Raw genomic sequence first — 11,195 nt, forward strand, 5'->3', positions numbered from 1 at the left:
CATGCAAGCTCATGATGCATTTGTTTGCAGGCAATCATGTAGTTGACTACAAGACTAACAATTGGAAAAGAACGTTACACAAAATCATGTAAACAAAAAATGGCTAGAACCCAACATAGTCTCATCTCTCTCTCTCTCTCTCTCTCTCTATATATATATATATATATATATGGTATTGGTCCCACCATGACTCAAACCACATTCTCAAACTAGAGATCTTGAGCTTTTACCCTTGGAACAATACTCTAACTAAATCGGTTAGTTGCTGAAAATAAACATAAAAGATTTTATCCTAAGCGACCCACCCATCCCAGGATGTCAAAAAAGCCAACAAACTTTACAAAAAAGTCAAATATTCCCCTTTCTCTCTATTTGCACATTTTTCATAAAAGGCCAAAAAGTCATCCCAAACATACTAGTTTTTTTTACCTCATATCTTTGCCAAAAAGCCAAAAAGTTACTAAAATAGCATGTTCCCAAACAATACCTAAATGGTTGTGATGCTCTAGTATAACTAAATTTACTAATAGATTTGTCAACATAACAAGTTTGGAACAGCATGAAGTCATATATATGTATGTACAAATTTACATGTAAGTAGCTGTTCAAAAAAACAAAAAAAAAACAAAAAAAAAATAGACTTAAATGTATGTATAGTATAACTAAATTTACTGATATACATTAGTCAACATTGGAAGTTTAAAGCAGCATGAATCATATAAGTGTAGATGCAGATTTGGTTGTATGTATGTATAAACAGATTTTTATCTATAAGAAAAAAATTATCCACAAGCTTGGTTAACATAACACAAGTACATCAACATTAATATCATAATACACAGTGGCTACACCAGTAAATACAAGGAAAAAGTACCTGAAATGTGACACCTTTTTCAATAATGTCAGCCAAATGCATTAATGAGACCTGGAATCATCAACAAAAAATATGCTTATTGCATTTATTATCACTGCTCAAACCTATTGGTAGAATAAAATCCCTAAAGATTGAATCACCAAGGCAACGAACTTTATAGCATGAAACCATCACAAGCATTGTTTAAACATTTTGAGTTTACCAAAAACCGCCATACTTTTTAGTTTTGACAACTAATCATGGAAGTATGAAACACATGCTGCAACTTGTGGCAATGCATCTCATAATTATAATATCTATCACTCAAAACAACTATAAATAAATATTATAGAATGGGTCCATTCACATGGTTTTCTTTGTTGCAAACTTGCAATACTAACAATTCAAGCTCAAAGCTGCATATGTTTCCAATTTTGAGTGATTATCTAGATCTTCTAAAAATTTCTACTCCATCCAGTATGTCACATGAAGATGTAAGGGCAATAATCTCATTGATTTTTTCTTTTCTTTTCCCTAAGGTCCCCTTGATGAAGAAAACATGACAACTTTCTAAAGTAATTTCATATACATTTACAATAATACAGTGGTGAGGCAGTGTGTTAGTAACAGGACTTCAATTCAAACATTTGGCATCCACATCCTGTACACCAAATAACAAGGTTCAGAAGACAAGGCAGGGACATGATACACATGAAGCAATGCAGCATGTATGTAGCCCAGAATGCATGCTGAGAAAACATCAAATTCTATTTTTAGCATCATGTAAACCAAACAAAACATATCAAGAGTCAAAGCAGGGACATGACACAATGAGCAAATGTGTTCCCCCAAGTAACCCAACTAAATAAGAACACTATGAGAAAATTTGTACATAGCATGTAAAATCAGTCTATGTCAACTTACAGCTAATAAATTTACTCCTCAAAAAATTTGTACATTGCCAGTCAAAATATGCTCAAGGCATTACCTGAGTCGCATATGATGAGCTTTCCGCCAGGAACTTGACATACTCCTGTTTTTTTAAATCAAAAATTAACTTTTCATGGTCCAATAATGTTTGTTCTCTCTGCATATCTTCCGATATTCTTTCTTTTTTCCATTTCATCTCCTTTATTCGCTTTTTCGTTTCAGAATAGTTCAAAGGTAGATTTGACGTCCCGCAACTTGTAGGGAATTTCACATCAATGTCTTCCCTTCAATGAGATAGATTCAAAAGGAAAGATGCACCAACAGGGAAAAATACCAAAATTATAGTTAGAATTTCACAACTGCATCAAGATAAAGACATACAAATTTGATTTGATGACAGTACAAAGATAATAGACATCTAGTCCACTAGCCAAGCCAATGATGCAAGGAAAAAAAGTTTCAGAGCAATTTTCACTGATAGAACAGTTAGATAAAATTCTACACTTTGCCATGCTTTGCTTAGTGATCAAATGTATTATTAGAATTATTTAACTTTGACCTTATCCTCCATCCTAAATAGGGGATGGGTCCAAAATGGTGTTTTACACTAAGTAGTTCCTAAGAGACATTTTATCAAATAGTTTGAAGGCAAGAAAAATAGACATATATGTAGGCAAATTGGTACAAACGTATACACATCATTTCATATGCACATACAAATAGGTACAAACATATAAATCTACAAATTCAACAAAAGTTCATAGTTTCCTCTACAATGTGCAAATGATTATTAGTACCTTCAAGATTCCAAGTACTCTAGTGACATCTTTGTTCATGAGCTTTTTCCTCAAATCCTTACAATACATCAAACTTAGACCCTCAATGTAAACTTCAACATCATCGCAGTCAGCAATCTTGACAATGTGGGGGTTAGAAGTTCGCTGCTGCTTCGACCACTGATCGGAAAGCTTAACTGCGAAGAATCGGCTCTGAGCAACCAAGATCTGCCGAGAGAGAGATTGATCTGATTCAGGAGGGGAAAAATGAAGAACTTAACTAATTAAAATACCTGTTTCAAATCTCCTTGAATATTGACGACGATCGTGGTTCCGTGAAATCTCCCTTTTTGTAGTGGCTCCTTTCAAAATCTCCCCTATGGCTGAAATAGGAAGTTTGGGGCCACCACTGTTGATGAAGATTGGGATGGCGGAGAGAGGCAGTGAGGAAGAGAGAAAATGAAGACAGTAATAAGGGGTTCGGGGTTGAGTCTGTGACACGGAATTGAGGGGAGAGAGAGAGAGAGAGAGAGATAATCAGAGGAGCGCATATGCGAGAGAGATAGGAGAATCACAGAGTGAGAAACTTATTTCTAAGCCCTAACTCATTTCTGTGTTTGAAATCCCTCCAGAGTTCCTCACCAAATTAATTTAAAAATCCCTCCAAAATTTGAAGTCCAGCCTCCAAATTTTTTAATTATAATTAGCGATCGAAATTTAATAGCTAAAAATTAAATAAATACCGATTAAATTATTTTTAGTAGTTAAAGATTCCACATTTAGGGACCAATTTTATTTTTTGTAGTCCAAAACATTATTTTCGACGACTAAAACTCAATTAGTCGTCAAAAATAAAATAAATACTGACTAAATGTGTTTTGGTCACCACAAATGTATATTTTTCTGACCAAATGAGGTAGTCACCAAATATTAAAATCAAATTATACTAGATATTTGGCGATTGAATTTCTTTTAGTCGGCAAAAGTTAGTATATGATGACTAAAATTTATTTAGTCGTTGAAAATAAATTTTTAGCGACCATACTTTTGGTTGCTAAAGATAAAAAGTAAATTTTTATTTTTCATTCGGCGAATAAAGAATTTTAGATGCCCAAGCTAACTATATAGCTGGGCTCATCCTCCTTCTCCTCCACTGGTGCCTCCGCCGGATCCAAAACACCGTCGAGATCTGAATCAGATTTTAGTCCTCGCCTTGATTCCTAATCTCTCTCAACCTTCTCTCTACCACACCCCTCGACTAACTTTTTTTTGGTCGGAAAAAATAAATATACGACGACTAATTTCTTTTTGGTTGCTAAAAATAAGTTTTTGGCGACCAAAATTTTGGTCGCCAAAGATAAAAAAATAATTTTTTATTTTTCATTCGGCGACTAAATAGTTTTAGTAGCCGAAACTCAATATATGGTGATTAAAATATTTTTAGTCGCTGAAAATAAGTTTTTCGCAACCAAAATTGTGGTCGCCAAAGATAAAAAAATAATTTTTATTTTCCATTCGACGACTAAATAGTTTTAGTAGCCGAAACTCAATATACGGTGACTAAAATATTTTTAGTCGCTAAGATAAAAAAAAAAAAAATTTATTTTCCATTCGGCGACTAAATAGTTTTAGTAGCCAAAACTCAATATACGGTGACTACACTATTTTTAGTCGCTAAAAATAAGTTTTTTGGCGACCAAAATTCTGGTCACCAAAAGATAAAAAATAATTTTTTATTTTCCATTTGGCAACTACATTGTTTTAGTAGCCAAAACTCAATATACAACAACTAAAATATTTTTAGTCGCTAAAAATTAGTTTTTTGGTGACCAAAATTTTGGTCGCCAAAAGATAAAAAATAATTTTTTATTTTCCATTCAACGACTACATTGTTTTAGTAGCCAAAACTCAATATACGGCGACTAAGCTAAAAATAAGTTTTTTGGCGACCAAAATTTTGGTCGCCAAAAGATAAAAAATATTTTTTTTTATTTTCCATTCAGCAACTGCATTGTTTTAGTAGCCCAAACTCAATATACGGCGATTAAAATATTTTTAGTCGCTAAAAATAAGTTTTTTGGCGACCACAAAAGATAAAAAATATTTTTTTATTTTCCATTTAGCGACTACATTGTTTTAGTAGCCAAAACTCAATATACGATGACTAAAATATTTCTAGTCGCTAAAAATAAGTTTTTTGGCCACCAAAATTTTGGTCGCCAAAAGATAAAAAATAATTTTTTATTTTCCATTCGGTGACTACATTGTTTCAGTAGCCAAAACTCAATATACGGCGACCAAACTATTTTTTGTCGCTAAAAATAAGTTTTTTGGCGACCAAAATTTTGGTCGCCAATTCGACAACCAACTTCTTTTTTATCTTCCGCGACCAACTTATTTTTTGGTCGCCAAAATGTGACCTTCCGCGACCAAATTTGTAGTTGATCGCCAAAACCATACCACTTTCTGCGACCAAGTCATTTTTTGGTCGCCAAAATATGACCTTCTGCGACCAACTCATATTTGGTCGCCAAAATAATGATCATTCGCGACTAATTAATATTTGGTCGCCAAAAGGTAACTTTTAGCTACCAACTTTATATTGGTCGCGGAAAGTGGTCGCTAAAAGTGCAGATTCTTATACAATTGGATCCCTACTTCTATCGAATATGTGGATGTGGGGCATTTTAAACTTCTTTGGTAGTCTGACTATAGCCTCAGTGTGCCCATCTTCAATGTCCGGAATGGAATTGAAGCCTTGGGATTTTTTTATCACTTTCTCTGGCCTGGCAATTTTTATCACGGCTAGATCATCGTTGACGTCAAAGGGAAGGAATTCCATTGGGGTTGTGCCAAGGGCCTATAAGCTGAAGCCTGTGGAAACACCTCTTGGGGATCTGGGACCTGCGGATTTTCCACTGGTAGAGAAGGATCGGGATTCGGCTGAGCAGTAGGGATTGGGTGCATTGTAGATGCAGATGCCCTAGATGGGCGTCGTAGATCAGAGATGACTTCATCCTGTGCGGCTATCCGTTGATTTATGATATCCATGGTTTTCTAAACTGCTGCCATCATGGCAACGAGTTCTTCTACGTTCTATGCCATCTTTGTTCTAGGTGGGTGAGATGGTGGTGAATTATGTGCACGAACAGGTGTCGGCGAAGCGCTCTGTACTGATGTTGATGCCTGTTTGTTCCTTCTTCGTTGAGTAACTGGCGGGAGAGAAACTAACACTGGTTGACCGTCAACAAAATCTTGAGTGTTACACAGTTTGCGAGAACAAGTCCATACAACTTGAGGGATATCAGGTCTTTCTGCAGCTATGATGAAAACCTACCTAGCAAAAGCAAGAAAGAAAAAAAAAATAAAACTAAAAATTGGACAGCACTTCGGCCCCAATTTTCAACAATCACAACACGCAGCTGAACTGTGATCCCCACTGAACTTTGTTCTCAAACTGACTGCTCATTTGTACCACTGATATAGACCACCCTGTACAGTTTCACTGTAAAAGCACATACCATGTAAAAGAACCAAAACACCCCTATGAGGGGGATCGGGTTACCCTGTCCTAGATTTTCACATGATCTAGGTTGCACTATTTCAAGCAAATGGTTTCATAACATCCTGTACGGGCGGCATCCTGTCCTAATTTGGAATAGTCACTAGAGCATACTATATGCATTAGGTCAAATAGTCATAGAGGGTACCTCAGCAAGACCACCTAATATACCTCTCACACCTAGTACCGAGAAGTGTAAAGAGGATCAGACGGTACAACGGTAATCCATATCCAAGGGTTGTGTTCCCAACATGGCAGAGCCGATGATCGGTCAGCCTTTTGGGAAGCTTTTCAGGCAACCCTCCGGCAAACTGTCCAGGAATAGTAGATGGAAAACACAGGGACTTAAGCGCACCGATGCATATGCAATGCAAAGAATATATGAGTGTAGATAAAAATTCACATCATAATTTTCAAGTCAAGTTCTCTAAATCCCTAGCAGAGTCGCCAGAAACTATAGCTCGGCTTTGCGCGCTCCCTTTCGGAAGAATGAATAGCCCTTACAGTTCGGACTCCACTAGTGTGGTTCTGAAGCTAATTTCACAAGTGTAATGTGAAATAGTTGAAACACAAAAAGAGTCCAAATCTAGCAATTTCTTTTGAATCAAATGCAAAAAATAGATTGCTTCACCAGATATCAGAGTTGCTACCTAAATATTTATTTTGGGAAATTTAGGAAACCCATGACTCATGCCAAAGGTCATTATTCGTCGTTACCAAAGTGTCTTGGTTCGGGAACTTAGGTATGAGAGGGGAAGGTCAATAATGAGCACCCACTCACCCGATCAAAGATCAGCCTCTACTAATTATGATGTGATTTTTATGTACAATATATGTTCTTATGCTAAAGAGAACTGAAAAATAAATGATTGTGCTTTAGTATAAGAAAGTTTTTATGCCTTTGGTAGGGAACCTCCGAAGAGATTAAACCATTAAGCATGAGAAAATTTTATGCCTTTGGTAGTGAACCTCCTAAGAGATTAAACCATTAAGCACGGGAAAAATTTCTTTCTTATACTTGAACCACAATCTTAATTTTTCACAACTCTTTAATCAAAATAATCAAAGAATGGAGGGAGGTTGAGGAAATGATTATGCAGAGTTGATTAATTGGTTAATATAACATGACATAATATTTAAAACAAAATTATTGAAATAAATTAAACAAGCCCCCTAAATAGCATAAAATAGTGCTGAAATTAAGCTATAGAAGGTGTACAATCATAAAGAGATTAAAGATAGTAAACAAGTATGAGGAAGGGTGGCTAAACCCCCCCCCCCCCCCCACTTTTTTAACTTCAAATCACATATTTTAGATGTTGAAAAACAGCCCCAAAACAATCCCAAATCAGCCCCAAAACAGTGGCAAAAATTGGCGAAAACAAGTGGGAAACACAAGGATTTAAACTAGGAGTAAGGTTCAAGCAAGAGGGATTAACCCTTCCACCTTTGGATAGCTTTTAATCACAAGTTTCAGCCCTCAAAATAGTGCAAAAATAATACGAAAACACAAGAAAAAGATGAACGAAGATTGAAATAAAAGCAAGAAAGCTTTACCTCCAGTAGAGAAGGTGTTCTTGTTGTAAATCAAACTTGATTCCAAATGATGCAGACTGAATTTTAGAAAATAAGTATTTTTATTTTATTATTTTAAAATTAATATTTGACCATGAATATTCTAAATTGGTATAGAATATTATGGAATTATTTAGTTATTTAGTTTCCTCATTTAATATGATGTAGTTTTCCTATTTTCTTAGTTTTGATTTTATTTCCTATTTTATTTGTTTCTTGTTCTACAAGAATTAGGTTCATTATAAATAAAGATGTAAGCCTTAGGGCAAGGAGGGAGTTTTTGATGATTAATATATTTTGAGTTTTATTACTCTTTGTTCCAACTTTGGTTAATTCTGTGTGAATCAACTTTGGTTGAGCCTTTAAACTCGGTATTCTTGGGGAATCAAGGAGTCTAAAGAGGAGTCTTATTTCCGGTATTCTTGTGTGAATCAACGGATCTTAAGATTGTTACTATTATTTCGATCAGCACTGCATCAGTTGGTATCAGAGCTTACTACGTTCTTGCTTCATGCCTAGGAATCACAGTGATGCTCGAGAGGTTCCTGTGGAGGAGGAGGTAATAGATGATGATTCTAACCTGCTGAGTTTTCATAGTGAAAGACCGAGGAGAGATCATGCATTGAAAAATTATGAAGATCACGTGAACCAAATCACTAAACAGGATGATCAGATTAAATGGCCTTTCACATCAAAATTTATTCCAGATCCGATTGTGGATTGGAGTAAACCACCGATTTTTGATGATGAACCATTCATTGATGGAACTAATGATGTGTTTAATCATATTTTGTCTGTTGGAAGCATAAATCAGAGTTATGGAAGGGTTGGTGTTAATTTTATTTTTGTGGAAGATCATATACTTGGTTTACATGAGTTCTATAAGCATTCAAAATTGATTTCCAATATGAGGAATAGTTTCTATGATCCGTTTGAAGAGAAATTTCATGAAAAGTTGACAACTTTGAGTTTGAACCGTTCAAATTTGGGTTTTGATGAAGATGTGTTAAATTTGTTAAAGAAATTTGTTCCTTTAATCTTCGAAGACTCTTCTTTGAAGTTTAGATTTGAGAAAATTAACCTCAAATACAAGGTTGATGCGGATCAGTGCAGACGTACCAAGTTATTTCAAGTAATGGAAACTCGAGGACGAGTTTTCTCAAGCGGGGAAGAATGATGCAGACTGAATTTTAGAAAATAAGTATTTTTATTTTATTATTTTAAAATTAATATTTGACCATGAATATTCTAAATTGGTATAGAATATTATGGAATTATTTAGTTATTTAGTTTCCTAATTTAATATGATGTAGTTTTCCTATTTTCTTAGTTTTGATTTTATTTCCTATTTTATTTGTTTCTTGTTCTACAAGAATTAGGTTCATTATAAATAAAGATGTAAGCCTTAGGGCAAGGAGGGAGTTTTTGATGATTAATATATTTTGAGTTTTATTACTCTTTGTTCCAACTTTGGTTAATTCTGTGTGAATCAACTTTGGTTGAGCCTTTAAACTCGGTATTCTTGGGGAATCAACGAGTCTAAAGAGGAGTCTTATTTCCGGTATTCTTGTGTGAATCAACGGATCTTAAGATTGTTACTATTATTTCGATCAGCACTGAATCACCAAAGCACCCTCAAGTTTGAGTATGATTTTCAATTCTCAAAAACAAGTTCAAGTTCAAGCTATTGTATGGTATATATGGATGATATGAGAGCTTCAAGGCTATGGAAGAACAAAGATGAACTCAACTATTGTATAGTTCTCACCTCTCTTTGATATTTCTCTTGAATATTTCTATATTTGATCTTTGTAACTAATATCTCTCATTGATGATAATAATATCTAACCCCTCATACAGCAGTTTCAGCCTTGTATTTATAGGCCTCAAACTGATGTTGCTCAAAATATCAGCACATTTGGGCAGCTGGCAGATTGATATACAATCTGTCTGAGAAGTCAAGAGGTCTGGCCGAACCTTGGTGTCTCTGGCCGGATATCACTAAGGTTCGGCTGGACTTCAGTGTATTTCCACTATTTCTTACTTTCAAATTCAATACAGGTTGGTACAAGGTGCAATACTGAAATTCTAGGTTAGAAATACAGTGGGTATGGCAGGTTGGAATTGTTTAAAATTCGAACTCGGATTCTTTTATTGAGAATTTAAACCACTGACTCAATGTAATCGTCATCATCGAGTGTTCGGAATAAAGCGCCTAAATCTTACGAGCGGTCAAAATTGTGGTGTCTATAAATGCACAAGATCATTTTTTTACCCTAGCTCAGTTTTGCATAACTGCTTTATTATATGTTATTGAATTATATGCAAGAAATTTGATTATGCTTCCTTGTGGCATTTGAGTTTGACTATCTTATTTTCACGGGTCCAACTATAGTTCAAAACTAGTGGTTTTAGATACCATACCCAAAAAAATTGGTAAGAACCACCATACCCAATAAGGTTTGTAGCTATGGCATATACGGTAGTTTCCTTTTTTGGGTACGTGCAAATTTTTCTCTCCACTACTAAAACCTGCCCACAACATTGATCTTGAATTTTCGCATCCCTAGGCTTCTGAATCACGACATTCTTTTCATGGTTTAAACTGCCCAACGGTGCCTGCAAAGCATAAACAAGGCAACTAGTCAATTACAATCCATTTCTTTCTTCCTAGATTTTGTTTTCTTCTAGCCCTTCAAGAAATAGTTATTGAAAATCAATGATAGACATGAAAAGGCTAGAAAAGGATTTATTTTGCATGAATGAAATGATAACTGGAGCAATGCAAATCCTAATGAGTTGATCCGCAATCCCCATGTTGTTGGTGTCACTTGAGATATTTATTAATTCAAAAGATCATATGTATCATGATTCATGATGACACAGGAATTTTAAATATTGAAATCATTTGAGAAAATTCAAGATTATGGTTGTTAATCCGATTGGTTTATCATATGTAAAGTAAAGCAGGATAAGACAGAGCATTTAGAGGTTAATCTTTGCACTCTTGTCAAAATTGTTAAATCATTTCGTGTTAACTTGCAGTTAAGACAAAAAGAACGAAAACATTGAGAAATACAGAAGGCTTCAGGCTCTCACTTGAAAATTAACTAGGAACGCAATATTGATATACTGATAGCCACAACCATCACTGAAATTAAGCTTTAAGACAACTTTCAACGGCCTTGTTTTAATCGTTTCCCTAGTGTATCAATAGACATGATAAAAACAAAAATCAGAGAAGCATGGTAAATTATATATACTGGTCAGTACAATGGGCTATTGATGGGATTAAACTTATACATTCAATACTCTGTCATTCAGTATTTTGTGGGGGCTCGGAGCTTTTAAATTACATGCTTTTTTTTATCATATGTTGTATGTTTCCATTTTCTTTTTCTGGGTTTATTTTCTACTGAGTTTGAAATTCATATGTAAACAGGTATGTCTACAAGAGGCCGAGGACGAGCAGTGTATGGAGTTTCAATTTTAGCGAAGA

The sequence above is a fragment of the Camellia sinensis genome, chromosome 6 (assembly GCF_055761805.1).
Source record: "Camellia sinensis isolate YWXY chromosome 6, ASM5576180v1, whole genome shotgun sequence".
In the NCBI taxonomy this organism is placed as follows: Eukaryota; Viridiplantae; Streptophyta; class Magnoliopsida; order Ericales; family Theaceae; genus Camellia; species Camellia sinensis.